This window comes from Neolamprologus brichardi, chromosome 5 (assembly GCF_056152115.1).
Source record: "Neolamprologus brichardi isolate AB-2024 chromosome 5, ASM5615211v1, whole genome shotgun sequence".
Classification (NCBI taxonomy): domain Eukaryota; kingdom Metazoa; phylum Chordata; class Actinopteri; order Cichliformes; family Cichlidae; genus Neolamprologus; species Neolamprologus brichardi.
The window spans coordinates 4,501,872-4,522,336 of NC_142108.1; the positions used below are offsets into that span (position 1 = coordinate 4,501,872).

At 40.8% G+C, this 20,465-nt stretch overlaps 1 protein-coding gene across 8 annotated transcripts in view; it reads right to left on the minus strand.

Moving 5' to 3' along the window:
* The window catches only part of chl1b (cell adhesion molecule L1-like b), a 68,220-nt gene that overhangs the window by 40,098 nt on the left and 7,657 nt on the right, over nucleotides 1–20,465 (minus strand). Inside the window, exon 1 of one of the 8 annotated variants that reach the window (XM_087840516.1) lies at nucleotides 1,213–1,594. The exons of the other annotated variants lie outside the window; for them this stretch is intronic. The gene's annotated coding sequence lies outside the window, so the exon portion shown is untranslated. Of the gene's footprint in view, nucleotides 1–1,212; nucleotides 1,595–20,465 lie in introns of those variants that run through there. 8 annotated transcript variants of the gene reach the window in all.

Sequence of the window (20,465 nt, forward strand, 5' to 3'; positions counted from 1 at the left end):
TCATGCCAAATCATGATGATGTCTCTCTGCCTCTTCTCATCACTGCAGAGTAGATCCAGACTGTCAAAATGCAATCAAGTTTCCAACTGTGAGTCAGACTAAACACATTTAGCGAGGATCTGGAAAGACAGTATGTGTTTGCACACTAATTTGCGTGTGTGTGAGAGAGAAAGAGGGAGATGTACTCTTCTAAAGTCAATTTAAGCATCCAAACATTGAGTAAATACAGATATGGTTATTTCTTACATCTTCTATTTAACAGAATCAAATATATCAATATCTTTGTTGTTCCAGTTCCAGTAAATCCTGAGCATATTTCTATGAACTGTGAACACCAGAAAAACATGACCTTTAAGAAAAGTCATCCTAATTGCCTTGATTCATTCAGTGGGGTAAAATGACTTTTTTATTCCACATTATTTTTATTTTTACTTTTTATGTCGAGTCTCATAGTCCTATTTTGTTGTTTCATTTAGTCAACATAAGGTCAAGTTAGATTTATAGTAAAAACTACACAGAAACATTGTTACACAATCCTTACAAAGACATAAAGTGCTAAATTCACACATATCTAGACAATACTTTTAATTTGTCACGTAATATGTCTCCAATTACTTAAACTATGGGCACTTAGTCCCATAATAAATATGATAATAATCATTAATGTATTAGACATCTGACTAAATGAGACCAGAAGGAACAATTACTTACTCTTTAACATTTCATTTTTCTTGTGACAGTTGTAGCACAACGTAATTAGTCACAGAGAAGATTTGGCATTGGTTTAGTATTTCAAAATCTATTGCATAAAAAACAAGGGAAAATCTTTTGGAAGTAAATGATTGTGAATTATTATTGCAGGGATTTTACTATACAATATAAAGCACCCTTGGGCGACTGTTTGGTGAATTGGTGCTATATAAATAGAACTGAATTGAAATGAAAAGTAACTGTAATGATTGGTTTTCCTCCATACGATACATCGCCTGCTCTTTATCTAAAGTGTATTATATTTAGAAAACGCAAGAAGGCAACCAACGGCACCAGCGTCTGTTTTATCCTTTAAATATTTTAAAACGTGAATTAAAAAGCAGTTGTTTTTTCTTTATGGCCTTTGCTTTTGTAGAAGCCTGCACACTGAAAGGCCAGAATATGAACCTGAATGTGCTGCAACAGCTTTACTGACATCCTTATATTATCTAGGGTACTTACAAGCTTTCACTTGATTTCCGGCACCGGTGCCCATGGGAAGGGTAACAATTCCGTTATAGGTAATAACATTTCCAATAAAAAGAAAGCATGACAGGAAAACTCTGAGTACGGCAGAAAAAGAAGAACGAAAACACAGAGGGTGCTGAGCCCAGTCCACTGTTGTGTCACAGAAGCCGGTGGTGAACACGCACAGAGCCGCCGCAGTCATACATGTTGCCACAACCTCCAGCTTGGCAAATGCACTCATTAAGCCACTGACAATCATTCCCACAAAGCCTGATCTAAAGGCTATTCAGAGGAGAGTTGAGGAATGCAAGTTCCATCTCGCCCCTCCACCTCCCTTCAGCATGAGCAGAGACGTGTGCACCTGAAGGCTCGATAAAATGTGTTAATTTGCAATAGCCAGCTGAAGAGCAAAATATGAACAGTAAGCAGGGCGGGAGTGCCGATCACCCGCTGTGTGAAAATCTGTTGAGCTTTGCTCTTGCTCCAATCTTCTTCTGTCAGCCAACGACAATCTGCTTAATTGTTAATACCGCTGAAGATTGTCGCCCAGCATTAGCCATTGTTGGAGCTTTTAAAGCACGCTCACATGGCTTATCTCCCCACAGTAAGCAGTGGAAAAGCCACTGGTTTCTTTTTTTTAAATTTGTCTTTAATTCAAGTGGACCTGATTGTTTCACACTGGTGAACAGGAACTTCACGACCATACAGATAGACTTGAGTGGAAGGTGGGTGACACGTCTGGGGAAATCATAGTGTGCAGAGAGTGCTGAGACTGTTGATAAGAGTCCTCCACCAAACCATTCTCTCTCTCCCTCATAACACATGAAGGGGGAAGGGAGGACTCCCAGTCTGGATGATGTATGGTGTGGACCTTAGTCAAAGACTTGAAAATGAAAGGGGGGAGGAGGGTCATGCTTGAATTATGCTGATGCAGGTCGTAACCACGGTAAAGGCATTGCTGCTTGACAGAACTTGATGACGCTAATGACAAGGTTGTTATCACTCGTGAGGATTGTATACAAGTATAAGGTGGAGCAGATACAGCAGGGGTTTGTGCATGTGTATTACTAGTCCAGTGGCCTGCCTGGCCTAAGCTGACCCCCCACCAGGCTTTAAGGCCAGGGGATTTTTTTTGTACATGAACGCTAGAAACTAGCTAATGTATCTTATTGGCCTGTTGCAAATAAAAAAAGACATAAATAAATAAGAAATAAATTACGCACATGTGATGAATGTTATACATAAAGTACTTGGACACAGAAAGAAATGCATGGGTGAATGAGACATGTAGAGTGAATAGAATAGAACCAGTCCATTTACCATTCACTTACATCCATTAGTTACTGAATATTTTAGTCCAGAGCGTTCTTTGCTTTGTGGCAGAGGTGGCAGAGGTATTTTTTGTTTGGTTTTTAAAACTAGCTTGAGGTCTTTATTCAGCAAACTGCTTTTAAAATGCAAACCTGATGAAGGAAATGCTTATGTTGGAGCTTGAGATTCGGAACTACCACTTGGAGGGGGGGTTACAGGGGGACACTAGTCTTTTCATAATGAGTGCAGCCAGCCAAAGTCAGTAACTGAGAACACTCACACGCCTTTGCAACGCCAGCTCCAGGCCCTCAGAGCCCCTTAACACTCTTTGAGCTACAACAGGATGGAGCTTCCATTATGGCCACACAAACAGAGGGAAGCCTTATGAACTTTGCACAAATGCTTAGTGCTCCGGGGCTGGGCAGCTCTGGAAGCTGTGTGAGATGGGTAGGTACCGGGGCGAGCTGCCAGTTCCGAAAAGCTTAGTGTTCATGCACTCGGGCCAGACAAACCTGACATTGTCCCGGGCACTGCCCCGGGGAAAGCCTCTTCCCCTTTCTCTCTGCCGCTCATTCACACTTTGAGCTCAGTTGATTCACTGATTTGGACGGAGGCAAGAAGGCAAACATTTATTCACATTGTGAACCGAGCCGAGGAGAAAGTGTACGCACATCAGTCACTCAGTAAACTCTCATAAATATAGCTGGCTTATTTTCTGCCTTCACCGTGCTGATGTGTCGCTTGTCAATCGCTCTCACTTCACAAGGGAGGGACTCATTCACAAATTGAATTTAAAATGAGATAATCCGCTGTCTTCTAGCAGTTAGCGTTTACCAGTGCTTTAATCTATGACTCATCTCTTATCTGCTTCAAACAGCAATTGCTAAATGCTATCTGACCAGTACATGATGAAAGACTACAGCCGTGTCATGTCTCCAGATTTAAAATGCAGCTCTCTTTACATGCTGCCTGATGAGCAAGGTTGAAAGAGAGGAAAGCAGGAACATTTAAAACCAGAACCACATCGCTCCCCCATCAGCTGCTCTGAGAGCAGGAGAAAAATGCAGGTGGTTACACTTACCGTTCATAGCCCCGCTAAAACCTCAAAATGTAGCTATGGGTTTGCAAAGCAGGTGCTTATTGGTACCTAGAAATTACCTTCGAACTGACTGGATATGATAAGTGCTGAAGCGCTAAATGGAGTTTTGAAAAAAATGAGTTAAGGCAGAGACATCAATATCCCTGAAGGACAAGCAGATTGCTGAGAAAGCACGAAGACCGATTTGCACTTTTCTCACCATTTGGCAAATGTGCTTGCGTCACACGGAGCGGGGCTTTTAATTGAACTTTGGGCCCACAGCCCACTTTACCAAAAACTCGTCTGTTAGTCAGTCTGTCAAAAACGGTCAATAAGCCTCTAACCTGGCACTCCCAGATAGACGCAGGCCAGCCTGCCTTTGGCTGATACCAACTTCTGTATTCTCGGCAGATTCTCTGAATCAATGTGACAGCCAGCGCATCTTTTTGTATGGGTTTTCGTATAGGTTGCCATGGCAACGGGTGCCCCTATCTTTATACTGATCACATATGCATTGAAAGTTTTCCTGGGTTGATGCATTGTGTAGCGGCTTACTGCAGCAGGCTACATGCTTCTGTGCTTATCTCAGGTCACAGTCTGGGAATGGCGTCACAAACAAGTTGCGACTGTATTTGAACTCAGCAAGACGCCGTGCGTTATTGCCCGAGATGTGACTGGTACTGTTTACGACCTGTGACTGCAAATGGAAAACAGACAAAATTCCAGCAATGAAATTACCCACATTTATTTATTATTCCCCATTATCTGTGGCACTTTAATAAGCCCCACTCAATTATTTCCAGATCTGTGGTGACAGCGGATTTATTTGGTGCGGTGCACTACAGAGACACTGATCAAGAAATATCTTCTTTTTTTTTTTAATAGCAGAGGTGGGGCCTCACTTATACTGTGACTTTTTTTCTTGTTTTTTTAAATTGCACTACATTTTTTATATTGTAATAGCTTAAGAAGTGCCTGCAAGCCAGTGATAAGTGGTTCCAGGTCATTCCAGTTAAGTAAAACAGAAAAGTCATACAGCAGGAGACTTAAGGCAGAGCAGAGAGCAGGCCAGAGAGGACAGGAGAGAGAGGGGCAGTACCAGACTGTTATCCAGCTCTCTCAGCCAGACTGCCGGCCATCAGAGCATCACAGATGGTGCGCTCTGCGATTGTGGCAGTGATCAGGGGATCTCTATTCCTGATTAGCACACCTACTGAACACAATGTGCACGACGTCTGTTCCATCTCTAGCTGCATGAGACAGTAAGGAAGGAAGCACAACAAACAGTGCAAAACATAATGTCCGATATTCTTGAACATTATGTTTCAAGAATATCGAACAGTTTCAATTAATTCAAATAATTAATTAAACAGTCATTAGTATTTGCAGAACAACTTCATTCCGGTGAACCCACGCCTTTTGACAGTGCCTGGAAATAACCATAAATATTTATTGGAGTTGCACAAGTAGATTATTATCTACTGTATCTGTAGTATCAATCCAATATTGGCATTATAGCAAATAAAAACATTCCTGATGCCAGAGGCTGATATTTATCTATTGTGTTATGTCAGTTTTTGATAAGAAAGATTTATTTGATTCACCAGAAGACTAAAAGTAACTATGCAAAGAAAAAAATGTGTCTGCTATCAGCCAATGTTGATACCAACAGTGTGTATTTCAAAGTCATAACAATCAACATGTTTAACTAATAATACAGTAGGTAGCCCCAAATTAACTGTTGAGCTTATTATATTGGGGCTGGGTGGTTAATTGCATTTTAATTTCAGTTACAAATTTGGCTTCCAGCAATTATGAAAACAAGATAACAGACATAAAATGATTCATTCTTTTCTGTTGCAAAGCACTTGTTTGGTACGCCCTTCTTTACAGCCGTGCACTTTTGCTCCTCCCAAAAAGCCCAAAATATAATTCAGCTGGAGCCACGATGATGAAAGGAGAACCTTTATTGAACAAGATCTACCTAAAAGGAGTCAAAAGTTTCAGTAGGTGACTGAGTGAGAGATCGTTAACAGCTCTGGCTCTGCGCTTGTCTTCAGTGATGTGCAACCAAGGTGTTGGAAACCAAAATGTTTGTTTGCTGTAGGCTCCCCATCGCTTACCCTGCAGATATCATCCAAGTCAAGCTTGCTGCTGTGTGTACCTCTCATTGCTCTGTCTGCACCCGCAAACATCCTGCAGCTGAGGCAGTGAGCAGTTACACGGTGTGACAAGCTTTATGGTCAAAAACACCCAAAAGTCTGGGCCTATCGTCCTACTACATGATCCCATGTCCCTTACATCCAAATCTTTTTTTATCCACATTTATTTATGGATTTTTTAATAGACCATGAAATTGTCCATCCATCCATCTGTTATTTTAAATAGGCTATATTAAAATGTTGAGGAAATTGCCTGTAAAAAGACACATTTGTAAAGTGAATATATATAATAATAATTATTATATATATTCACTAATAATTAATTCAAGCACAACAAAAGCAGACCGAACTCTGGACAAAAGCAGCCAGTCTCTTCTAGATTCCTATCTTCTCTCCTGTAGACAAGTTCAGATGAAGCGCCCACTTGGAACTCAATTTAATCATGTTTCCCCCCCACAGAATCAATAAGCTATTTCCTCCCCAGGTCACATTTAGCAATGGAGAAGGCCTCTGTGCCACAACTATGTAGAGTGTGTACACAGCTGACAGAGAATGCAGCGGCAAACAGAAGCTTGAAAATGAATTCATTAAGATAAACACGGTGTCTCTCAGTGAAATGTGTAGGCATGGTAACCAGGCTTGGATCTGCTTTGAGATACACCCTGGACATAGAGCCTTCCAAACACTTGAAGGTATCAGCACACACACACACACACACACAGTGCACAGACTAGCCTGAATCAAATCCTCTTCCCAAGAGAGGGCGGATAAGCTGTAATTTAATGGAAAGATCCTGCAGCCAGGAAGTTAAATGAGAAGATGATCATCTCCATCACCAGCAGCCCACCTGTCAGCAGAAACACTCAAAGCACCAGCAATGTCTACTCCTCAAAATTATTATGCCAACAAGTAGGATTAATTATTTCCAGAAAACAGGCTTTTTTCCGCCTATAGTCCTATGACAAGAGAAAGGGGGGCAGATAACTTAGTCACATGCCCCTTCATAATAAGCAGCAAGGATCTAATAGCCCTTTAAGGAGTGTCCTGCTGGTCCCCTCTTCATACACACACCTCGGGGTCAGCCCTTCAGGACTGCTGAGGCAGAGCGACCCGTCACGCTACACAGCTAATCCCGCAGTGGAAAATGTCGGTGGGCTCCGTCTCGCATGGACGCGCAGCGAGAGAGAGACGAGGAGGCAGGACCAATATTTGAGACGAATTAAAGATGTGTCTGTGAGGGCTGATGGGGTTTAAAGGGCGAGGCCTCATCCGTGTGTGTTGTTGGACAGACATGCTCGTCAATAGGCCGTCTGCACAACATTTCAAGCCTCATCCTCGCAGCCATTCACAGAGGAGAATAAGGAGCACCACTTCAGTGCGTGTGTGGGCTGACAGCATTGTCTAGATGTTACTCGCCTTAGCAACAGCAGGAAATCCTTGGATATTTATTCGAGATATGTCACCCAAAAGACCACATATTTCTTAGCTTTTTCTTTCTTTTTTCAAACGTTTTAGACCGCAGGAAGCCTGCAGTGGTGGGAAACTAGCATGCCCATTCTTCTCAGAGCCTCTCCTGATAGCCAATTAGCCAACGTCAGGTGTAGTAGCCCACGGGCACAATTCTACAAAGTACACCAGAAACAGTATTACCATGCAAATATCCACGCTGGCTCCATTTGATAAATTGTTCTTATCAGTGTCTAGTTATACTTTTTTATGCTTTATGTGTTCCAGGCATATCGAGCACAGCACAATAAATAAATCCAGGGCCAATAAAAATATCAGATTTGGGTCCTTGTGTTACCATTTAAGTGCACCGCTGGTAAAGTGGAATGACATCACTGTGGAGAAACCCATAGAATAGGAACTGTAACCATAGCACAATGTGTGTACGCAGCAATATCTACCAGACATCAAACAGCCATGACAGATATAGAGTGTGTCTCCAAATCAAGAGCTTAAAGCTCTCAGTGGTTCTAGGAGCTGCTGCCACATGAAAAGGATGCTTGAACAAATGAAACAAATACCTGTTTCAAACTGAAACATGAGGCACACCCAGAAAGTTATCTTTTCACAACTTGAAAGGACACACGGGGCATTTAAAAAATCCAGTGAAAGGGGCTTTTGGAATTGGTGCCTTTGTCAGGCTAACATCAAAAGCTATGCCTGAAGACAGAATATCCTTTTGTGTTTTTGCGCATGTGGGTGGAGGTCTTCTGTTTGTTGTATTAAAAGTCATACAGAGGAGACTGTGCTGTTTTTTGTTTTGTTTTTTTCCACACAGGCCTTTAACGTGTTGTAATATTAGGCCAATTTCTAACTCTACAGTTTGAAAAATTGAAATTTTACACTAGAATGGCAAAATAAAGATTGCTGGTTTGATTTACTCGCATGTAAGTAAATCAGATGGTGCCACCTGTTTTTTTATATAATTAATAAAAAAAACGTTATTTTTGCTGAATAACAAAAAACGCTGTTTACTCACTATTACACAGAATTGTTCATGTAATTACGTTTAAGTTAAACTGTATTATAACTTTTTTACTGTATGTCATATAAAGGCAAAAACCTGTATGTATTCTAAAACACTGATACTGATTTTTTTTTTTTTAACTGTTTAGCCAATAGAAAATAAGGACACATCCATTTTCCCAGTGTTTTGGTTTCGTTTATTTTTTGCTGTTTTTTTACAGAGTGATGCTGAACTTTGTGGGAGCACCATCCGCAGGTCAATCAAAACCTTCATTAAATCTTTAAAAGGTAGCTTAAATACAACTTCAGATGAACTACAAAGCAAGCTCTATAAGTTTCTATAAAATTTGAGGTTTTCATAGTTTGCTGGTCTGGAGCATTCAAGTGTGTGTTAGCAAAATGTTAAGCATGACACAGGCAAAGATCTTAAAGAAACAACTGTGGCTGCCTCTCAGTTTGGGAAGGGTTATAAGCTGATGTCCAACCAATGTGAAGTTCCTCATTCTACAGTTAGAAAGATTATTCACAAATGTTAAAATAATGTCAACACAGTTGCCAGCCTTCCCAGGAGTGGACATCCCAGCAAATTCATGTCAAGGTCAGACCATGTAGACTCTACGGGCTTTAGTTAGCATCTTCAAGTTAAAGTTCATCACACAACAGTACATGGTTAGCACTGCTGTCTCACAGCAAGAAGGTCCTGGCCACCAACTGGCCTTTTCTGTGTGTAGTTAGTGGGGTTAGGTAAATTAGTGACTCTATATTGCCCAGATGTGTGAAAGTGATTGTCAATCACTGGCGAACTGCCCAGGGTGTACCCCGCCTGTCCCTCTATGGTAGCTGGGATAAGCTCCAGCCATAATGAGCAGCACCATGAAACCCACACACAGCATATTAGCACAAACACCTCATACAAACTGTCATGCATGGTAGTGGTGGGATGATGATTTGGGCTTGTGTTGCAACTAGAGATGGACCGATCCGATATTACGTATCGGTATCGGTCCGATACTGACGTAAATTACTGGATCGGATATCGGACAGAAATAAATAATGTAATCCGATCCATTAAATATCAAAAAAAGCACCTCACAAAACTTGCGACACGGCGTAACTCGGCTCATAACCGTAGCACGTCGGAGCAGTGTGCATCACGTGATAGAGCGGCTGTGTGTATTTGTAGCCTCGCTACCAAACCAGCATTTCATCTCCGAGGAAGTTATCCCAGAGAGAAGTAAAGCAAGTGTGTAAGTTCATCTCTGGATGTTTGTAAAGCATTCCCGCTTTAAGCTTAACAACCGATATATGGAGCGACTGCCTCTTCTCTCTCCCTCCCTCTCCTGCTGCTACTTCAATCATGAAACTGATCAATGATCAGCTGATCGGCTTGCGAGTCCGTCACTTTTGTTTGTTCATTGCCCACTTCGCACCAGAAAGAGGAAACCAGCGGCTGAACAACAACAGCACGTTTAAGCTTCATAAGCTGTTGTTAGAATTTATTTACATTCTACACCAGGATCCTTTTCTACATAGCTGATGGCTGGTAACTGTGCAGGGGCGGATCTAGCAAGTTTAGCCAGGGGAGCCGATAGGGCATTAACAGGGAAAAGGGGGCACAAAGACATACTTTTCTTTCTTATTCTCATTTAAAATGTCTGGCTTTTAATAAATAATTATCCAAATCTTACACCCAAAGTTTTAATCTGATGTAAAATGTATAGAAGTCCATTACTGTATATAGTAACTATTAAGTCTAATATACCCTAGTAAGCTATCCGGGTGTTAGGTGATGACGTGACAAATCCTACTTCCGGGCCTAAAGTAGTCTGCGTTTAATATGGCTTTTGTGTTGTTAACATGTTTAATGTTTTGTATTTTCTTCTATTTAATCTCAAAAAGTTCCTAAAACAGTCAGTGATCACTGTTGACCTCCCTCGGCTTTTATTACCGCTAATCATTTATTTAAGCTCAGTTTTTAAAACCTTAGGATGTAACTACAGCCCAGCCCATGCAGCAGTATATGAATGACTAACCTCGTATTGTGGATGGATTATCTCAGTTGTTCTCCTGGCTGAAGTTTGGTCCTTTTACAGCATCCTGCCATGCGATTACATTTGTTCCTGACCACCGAGAAAACACTCATGTTAACTTTTATCGAGTGGAAAAAAAGTTAGCTTGTTTATATTATGTTAACATAGCTGTGTCGCTAGCGGTCACGTAGCACATCATTATATACCAGCTAGCCAAACTTCAGTAACCCTACAAACGTCACTGCTGTTTAGTTTTCTGTCTTCATTTATGTTGGAAGTGATAACAGAGCTGTACGTTTTAATTTGTTTCCAAGACCCCGCAGTCAGGACATGCTATATTGTATTTAGATAGAAGCTAGTGAGCTAACTTCCTGCTAACTTCTAACTCCGTTAAATGTCATAAATTCCGTTTTCATGGATGTCTGGATGTTAAACTCAATTGTTACACCTGGTAGAGCAGAACGCTGATCATTTTATTAAAGATGAAAGACTTTAGACAGTTTTTCAACTCTCAGTAATGCCATAGTTATCGTTTGATATATGGACCTGCAGCGGAGTTTAGGCCCAGACACGGCTAGTGACGTCAGACTAGGATAGTACTTTTTCCTTTGGGAAGGGACGATCTGTGCAGTCTGCAATTCTGTTGAAGAAAAATGTTGAATCTATTTAATTATTCTTGAAAAATAATTGATTTCTGTCCATTTTTTTCACACTGCATCAAATTAAAGTTGATTACGTCAATTAAGCATCATGAGGTGGAGGGTGGGTGGTTCCCTATTTTTTTATTTATTTTTTAATTTTGCTGGGAGTTTTAGAACCCTATTAGTTAGGTTGCTTACGCTTTAAAATACCAGAATAGGGAGGATGGAGTAGGTTTAAGTTTATTAGATTGATCAGTATTGGTGAACTATGAAATATTTTGGGTGCAGTGTATTATTTGCATACAGGTATAACAGAATAGCTTTAGTGTTTTTTGTTGTTTTTTTTAACTTGAGTATGAACTTATACAAAAAGCAGCAAGATATTAAAAAAAACAGTTTTATTGATTAAAAAACACTATATCGGATTCATATCGGTATCGGCAGATATCCAAATTTATGATATCGGTATCGGACATAAAAAAGTGGTATCGTGCAATCTCTAGTTACAACCACAGGAACTGGACAACTGCACTCACTGAGTCAACAGTGAACTCTTCTGCATACAAAAGTATTCTAGAGTCAAATGTGAGCCTGTAAAGAACATTATAAAGACAAGTGGGCTTAAAGTCCTCCAGAACAATGTCAGAGATTGATCATCTTATACTGCTTTTGCAGAGGTTGCATTTTGAGAGATCTTCTAAAAAAATTTATTTATACATGTATATGAAGGAAATAACAATAATTTCCTCTTTTACATGTAAAGGAGGAAATTATTAATCATTTACACAATTCAAAATATGCATTTAGTTTTCATTGACACATGTAAAGGGTTTAAAGAGTGGGAGGCTGAGAGGTGAGGCAGTAAAAAAGCTCTACATTTCAAATGAGCAAACAGAGAGTTCATTGAGGTCTCAAGAGGCATCAAGTGGTTAGAGCAAAAGGAGCCTGGCTTTCTCAGACTGTTAATGTATGTCCAAATGCTGAAGGAGCAGCATCATTTAGCTGCTATGCTGTGGTCTGCACCGAGGGGGATAAAATCCAATTTGCTTAATCATAAAATCGAACCAACAACAAGACAAGGTAAGGGAAGGAAATGAAGATAAAAATCATTAGTGCTGGCATGCCATCTGTATCCATAGACTCAGTCATAGAAACAAGAGGTGTATTATAATCACACAAGCTACTGCAAACACTGGCGCATTATAGATTTGTTTGGTGGCTTGGAAAACTTCCCAGTAACAGGTTGACCGACGGAGAGCTGGGCACTGAGCTGATCTCCCGGTATCTCCATGTGGTGGCTGGATAATCAGGTGATTGAACACAAAGCATTGTGAGCTCCGTGACAAACCATCCAAAGACAAACAACATAAGAGCGCTCTTGTTGATTGAAAGGTACCAGTGAACTCAGGCTCAGTATTTCCTTTGATGCCTTTAGTAATGTCAACAAATTAAAAGCAGCATCAATGATGGAATGGCAGCAGAGAGAGAAAAGAGAGCCAATAAAAACAGAGGTAGTTCATCTGGAAAGGATGCATCACTGACTAAATAATAGAAAGGTAAACGTGACTTTTTTGTCACGGTGTACACAGTCTCAATGCTCTCAGTAGAGTGAGCAAATATTTGACTGACCAAAGGTAATCTGATTGGCTGCCTTTAGACTGGGTGAGAGCCATTCAGGGTGCTGACTTATATTCACAACTTGAAGCACTTCATTCTTAATTTTATAAAATATAGACATTATATAGATACATTCTCTGTCTCATGCCAGTGAGCTCTCATTACAATACTATAATGAAGTTAAAGAAAAGCAAGACAGTCTGGTGAAAGGTCTGATATTTAAAGATTGTGTATATTGAAAAAACAACAAATGAATGTAGTTTATTTTCTGTGTGTGACCTAGTGCTGATCAAGTGATCAGGTCTGAAAAAAGACATAAGAACCAACATCGGGGCAGTACGAATTAAGAGAATCATCACCTCCCAAATCAATATCTATTCAGCAGGTAAAATGATCCAAAACAATAAGGAAGCATTTTCGTTCACCATTTTTCTTTTTACTTTCATCACCAAAACACTCTGACCATAGAGGGCTAAATTAAATAAGAACAAACATCAAACAGTGAAGTGCAATCCATTTTAAAATCAGACAGGAAAAACCTCAAACGATGTTAATAAGTGCTTAACAAAAATCACAACACAGCAAAGTAAGAAGACCGGCTCCCCCACAAGGAGTGATTGAGTCCTGTTTGAAATTAATGGCAGGTTATTAATCTGAGCACTGCTCAGTCTACCACCTCACTAGCAGTGTACACAAGAGTATATCATGTCTGTGCTATCTAAACATCAATAGCACCACTTGGAGTGAAGTCGTACGAGATTTCCCCTCAGTTCAATTATTTCAGTCTGCTGCTTATGTTGTCTGTTTGAAACAGGTGTTTTCTTCGGTTTGTAAAACGGCAGAAAATGGAATTAGGAGGCGAGAGAGTAGTTTGACGCACTGAGTTGTCCGATCGTTTCAACCGGTCGATACGGCATTGAACCTGCTCGACAGGTTGACAGGAATGTCGCTCGAGAAACACGGTTTGAGCAGATGACATAATATCAATTGAAAAAACCTGTAGGCTGGTGCAAGGCTCTTCAGACTTCTTTCCAGAAGCCATACTGATAAGAGGTAATTACTTTCCCAAGCAATCACTAAACCCTGCCTACCCCTCATTTATTTGCTTGCAGAAAGTTTCCCCTATTGAGAAACTTGAGCTGCCATCATTTGCACACAAAAGGACATAGTCACCATAATTCGATATAATCCAGTGAAAAAGCCAACTGTTCAATGAGAGCACCTGCACTATCAATCGAGTGCCTTTTCCCCCTCGTTTTCTCCTTTAAAACAGCAAAGTTGTTACATAACAAAAACATAGTTGCTTTTTATAGATATATTAAATGTCATGGTCTGTGCTTCACACAGAGGTTTCAGTGACTGTGTGGACAAGAAGAGAAAGCTCAGTGTGACATAACATGCTGGTGTGCATTTTTGTTCATGAGGAAAACATGGGGTTCAAGGCTCCCGTTTCCCAGGAAACCAGCAGTCTTGTTGTCATATTTCTCGCGATTCTGCAGTGCGTCTGGCTTTTTCATGCAGTCCCCAGCCACAGCCACCATTAGGGATGGACCATGCCATGTCGTGACATGGGAACCCTTATAAACGTGTTAAGAGCTGGAGGCATTAGCATTTTGGACACCACTGAATAGAGGCATTTGTTCCTCTTCCTGTGCCTCCCTGAAAGACTCTATTAAAAGGAGGTTTAGGAATTGCTGTGTTTTGGTACTGAAGTTGGGACAGCATGGAGGGAACATTTGACAGTAGATTTCCTAGAAAACATTTTGTTTGTTAGTATTTCTCCTTTGTAATTATTTGCGTATAACAACTGATAAAACTATAATTGCATAATAAACATTTTCACTTGTCTTTTAAATCTACCAAAGTTTGATGAAGCACTGCTGCTCTTTTGTTTGTCCTACTACCAGTGACTGAAGGGGCTTTAGGTGAAACAGAAAAACTTAAAATGGATAAAATGTGGTTCATTTATGAACCTTGAGGATAAAACAACCCCCATGCACATCTTCAACAGATGCCAAAAAGTTAATATTTATACCTCAGCTGGCACTCCATTTTTTCCACATGCCTATAGATTTAAGATGTCTTTAAGAGTGCTTAATGGCTTCCACCATGTTGCGTTTAAGGAAGCTGGTAATAGGCTGAGCAGAATTCGTCTCCACATTAACGAAAGGCTTTGATTGATCTCTGATTCAACCTCATGCTGTGGTCACAGCAGGATCTCTGGTCAGTGTCAGGCAGACTTTTCACTGTCTGGCATTCAAGCTTTCATCTTCAAACCTTCAACAGTTGATATGTTACATGTGGAATGAGTATCTCATCCATAATGCATATTCCTCAGCTGTGTCTGATGATGAACAATGGTCGGTACACTGCATCTTAGCAACATGAGCGCACTTCTCGGTCGACAGCTTTGATTCTCTATCGCCTGTTGTCTGCTGTGCCTGAGTGCTCAGCTGCTAATCCAGAATGAGGTTATTGAAAAACATGATTGATCAAAATGCAAGTGAACTAGATACAGTAAACCTCTGAAAGAGGCAGCAGTAATACTATTGATGCATTTAGCTTTGGAGTTTCCCTGCTGCATTGGACAGAACCTGTGACATTTTACTACATTTAAGAAAAAGATTTAAAACTGATATATGTCTAACAACTTGATAGCTGTCTAGGCTTGGGCTCCTTTAGTCTTTCTTACAGTACCTTAAAAATATGAGTGAAAAACTAAGGAGTACAGGATTTGTAAAATTACATATCGGACAACTGACTGCAGCCAATCAATCAGGCTCAATCGTGTGTTTTTGTTTTTCCAATTCAAAGCCCAGATATATCTGGATAAGACTAATTAGACTTCCGTTCTTGGTCAGTAATCAAAATAATATAATTAGAAGAAAAAAAATAGAGACAGGCTGACATTAATGGCGGATTTTGTAACAAAGACAGATTGATATCAAAGTGTGTTAGATGGCAGATCAGCATATTACAGAAAACAACACTAAGATTATTGTTCAGCTGTAAAACACACTCATTCTGCCACTGTGACTACTCTGACAACTGATGATTCAGCTGATATAGTTTTATCCTGAAAATCACTATTAAAATTGGCCTCAGTGGTTTGTGGATGGGTTCCATAGCAGCAATGGGGTCCCCAGCCTGGGCACCATATAAGGGAATTGATCTCCCACACTAGTGGAGTATTGATTACCATCAGGTAGGGACAGAGTGTAGCCAATGAGCTAATCAGAATCAGTAATGCCCTATTTTCCAGAATCACATTGGATTTAGAGTTCAAAGCATAAATCATGAACTATTTGCAGGGGAATAGTGATCAATCCCACACCATCAATCTGCAGTTTATTTAGCTGAAGAGAAAACAAATAAGTATGTAAGTCTCTAACTAAGCACACCTATTGATTCACAAAGCTTTAAGTGGTGAGGACATCAGAGAACTGCACCAATTCTATGGTTTACAGTGAATTTACCAAGCTCTCAGGGCCTCACAAAGGTAAATTACTATGAAAGCCTATTGATTTGTAAAGTGTAGATCAGGAGGAGGGAACAATTGTGCCAAAAATCAGGAAACTGGCTCAACACAATGACCGCAGGCACTAAAGAGTCCATTCAGATGGCTGAAAATCTATACGGTCGCGATCTATACGGTCGCAGCAGAAAGAGGGGGTTCGGCTGCCTCCGCCCGCCTTTGCATGTAATTGGAAAAAGATACCCACGTGAAGCTTTTGACTGAAGAAATAAACAAAACTGATGAATGTGCCTTGTCATGACCCTGTATTGATTCTCAAATATTGCATTGAACCCTTTCTTGAGAAATAAAGGTAATAAATCTTCATTCCACTGAAACATGCATACGTCACCCTTTGCGACTAGAGCACTTTCCATTTAAAGATGCAGATTTTGTTCATTTAAATCTTAAACCTCAATCACGAGTCCAGGGACAAGAAATTCACAGCACATCAGTTTTACCAGCCCCATCCCCCAGTTTAACACTGCCAACACTGTCCCTCCTCTCCGCTCCCCCTCTTCTCAATATTGAAACAAGTAAACAGCACCATCTTTTCCAGCCTTTGGATGAATATAAATGAGGACAAACTCCCCAATTAGCCCCCTTTGATGATTCAAGGGTGGCAGAAAGAGGACGTCACCACTAATGCACTCATGGTGGCTCTTGGCTATATTAAGGTTTCTACATCTTAGACTTTAAAGTGGGAACAGGCATGGTGAATTCCTCCCTGGGAAAATAATTCATGTGTTCACACCCTCAAGTCTCAGAAGAGCCCCGTGAATGTGCAGAGGCAGCAGAATGGAGACAGCCATTAGTGTCCGCAGCAGTGTAGCTCTAATGATGATGGCTGTGGACTTGCTGTGCTCTGCATTCTGGGCACCAGAGCTCCTACCTCTGATCAGAATGGAAAGGAATACCCCCAACGTGCTCTTGTATATGTAGTAGGTGGATCAAGACAGGACATGGCTCAGGACAAAACCTTTTTGGTCCGCTGAAGTACATACACCTTTGATCAAACCATTTTTATTGTCCATCTTTCTCTTCATTCAAATGCAAAAAGCTCTTTTTATAAAGGTAAACACACATGTAGAAATGAAGAAACCCAAAGAAGGGTCTCCATGACCAACCCCAGCCATCATCCTTAATACTGACAGTGACAAAGAAGCAATGTTAGACCATCAGTTTAATAGTCCGACGTTCTGCTTTAACACAGCAGCAGGAAACTGGAGACATGCAGTCTTATAAATCAACTACTGTGCAGGGGAAAAGCATTTTGAACCATTTTCACCACAAACAACCCCCCTCCCCTCTCGGGTTTCTTTCAAAGCCAGTGTGGGGTCAGAGCACAGTAATGGAATCCCCCCCACCTACAGCTGGACTGGACACCATTTAACAATTTACAAGAAAAAAGGAAAAACAAGAAGACAGAAAGACACAATATTACTGGCAACAGTCACACTTCCAGTAATGTATGCTCCTCCACCTACATATAATATGAATCACCACACACTAGATGTATATCCATTACTCACACCACATATTCAGTGTTTTTCCTCTCTGGGGTACTAAGCATGCAGTCACAAAATGATGCAGTCCAGGCCCGGGCAATTATTTTATCTACTTTTTTTAACTAATTCATTCAATCGCAGCTGTTCTGCCATCTGTGTTATAGTACCACATTGAGAATTTAAATTACCTCCAATGCCAGCAACATTAAGTGTGTACAATGTGCAGACAAATATTGTAATAAGTAATTAAGCACAAGTGAAGAAGAAGATACATTTGTAACATTTTTAAAGGGGACTTTTTATGTTCACTTCAAATTCAATATTTCATTTTTGGACAAGAGTAGCTTTGCATGATTCACACTTCAAAATAATGCTTGTTTACTTCACACCGAATCTCAGTTCATACACTGTGTGAAGCATGCAATTTTGGTAAATTACCCCACTGCCTTTTGGCCTCTTCTGACTGGCTGCCCCCCGGAAACAAAAGATATGAACAAAAGGTGGGTGGGGTTTCTGTGATCAGAGCTATGTGCCTGAGACGGCCACACAGAGCCAGAGAGAGTATAAAAGCTGTCTGAAACCAAACTTTTACATCAGTCTGAAGCCCGAGCTTTAAACATCCACCACTGTACCATTTTATATCTAAGAGAAAATAAGAAAAAAACTAGGTTTGAATAATGGTGAATTCCTCAAAACGTGTCGATATCATCATCAGATTCACCATACGGCTACTTCACATCTCTAGGAACAAAACAGCACCACTGTGATTACTAAAAAATCCTCTTCTCTTCGCTTTTATGTTAACACGTCTCTGTGAAGTTAGAGACTCACTCCTTCTTTGTGATGTTAAGACACACTCCCACACACACTGGGGAAGACTCATTGTTTTTTTTCTCTCTTTTCTTGAATAGCTCTTTACAGTCTGGTTGTCTAGTGAATGAGGGGAGAGAGCTTGTTTACTTCATGATGGAGATAGCTGAACCAATCTCAAGGAGGAGCAGCGTCAGCCTAAACATTGTCCAAAAACAAATATCGTGCAAATGGGAAGAAAAGAGCGTCCACTGTTCGAAAATCTGCCTGAAGCTTCTTTGAGAGCCAGCAAACTATGTCCGTCCTCACCAGAAGGAGTGAAGTCTGTTCTATTATGATGAGGGGAAGAGTCTGCCAGTAGACTGCCCTTCATAGAAAGACACAATACACAGGGTTAATAGCAGTGCTTCTGGCACACTTTGGACCCCTGCTAAAACCCCATCTCACTGCAGGTGGTGGAGGAAAAGAGCGGCTCAAGTTTTAAAGAGACCTCAGTGTGTCAGTAATGACATTTGAACAGCAGAGAAAGACCTGACTGCAACCTTCAAATTCTCCACACCTCAGCCACTGGCGAACCACAGGAAGCAGCGCAGCCATCTGTAACTTTGGTTTGGCTGCAAATGGGGAACTGAGGGCTGCTCATTGCCCAGGGACATGATCCAAATGTTCCAACGGCAGGTGAGTAACACCACGCAGGAGAACCCAGGGGCCTTATATAGCACTGGTTCAACAAGAAGACATGAACACGCACCTTGGGAGAATCTGACTCGTGGATCCTCTTTCACAAGGGTGTGTTTGCACCTATGATTCACACTTTGGAAAAGGATAATCGCAAATCCGTGACAAGGGGCACAAACTGTGGCTCAGCTGGGCAAAGCAGCTTTTAGAAAGGGATTACTGAGGTGTAAAATGGTTTAAGAACAGGAGCTATTAATTTGCTCTGGATAGTGGAAGGAAACACGCACGTGGACTCATCAACTGTCAAAAAACTGACAGACCTCAAGGCTAATATTGTCAATTATACTCGCTTTCTTGTGTCAAGCTGTCACTCTGTGAGCAACGTGGGCCTGTGAATTATCATGACCCCTGCAGAGCTGGCAATTTCTTGTTGGAGTATTTTTACAAGGTGGATAAATCATAGAGGTGACAACATGCTTTGAAAGAGCTTGAGAGTCATAAAATGTATTTTTAAAGGTGGGACGTGCTAAACAGGTGTTATTCCCCTTTAGTGACAGCGGTAATAACAGGGGATAAAATAAAACATTTTAGCACAGACACGCATGCAAAATATCGGCACAAACATCCTGTCACTCTGCTAAGTTGAGCCAAGCAAGACCTGTATAGTTGCAAAGCTCTATCCAACAGTTTTACATTACTTTTAGAGATCTAACAAATTCATAGGAACGTTCCAAGTTCAATTTTCACAGCAATGTGAAGAAATGTTTTTTTTCTTCAATACAATTAATTCATGAGAAAAACCGTCAAGCATGGCTGGCTAGAATTTAATCTGCAGTTTTAAAAGAATTTGTGAGATGCAAGTGGTCTGTGGCTGGTGTGTGGCTATGCTACACTACGAAACAAAGTTATGACCGCAATTCCTTTCAATAATAATCCCACCTCGGTTATCATGCTTTTGGCAGATGCGAGAGAATTAGAGGCAAAGCCGTCGACAAAACTCTGTCACTCTCTCAAGGAAATAAATCACGGTGGCATGAAGTCAATTTAAATGCAAATGTCAATGTTTAAGACAACAAAGTGCCAGCAGTAGTGTGCCTTAAGGAGTTGTGGTGGTGGTGGTGGTGAATCTTACAACTGAAGACCACCCAGATGTTCTCACTGGCAAAGATGACATGCTGCCTGCGGCTACAAAGCAAAAGGGTCAGCTGAAAGCCGGAGGAAAGACAAAAAAAGAAAAACCTGTGTTGCATGTCGCATGAAGACTGATGGGAGCATTTCCAGGCTGAAGCCAAGGATATCAAAGCAAGGTTTCTCGAGGATCACCTCTATTGATCTGTTTTTGTTTCACTAAGCCATTCTTTCAAGCCTTTAAGCCATTTCAAATTGGCAAAGCACTCACAGTGAAAAGACATGCGGTTTGCTCATA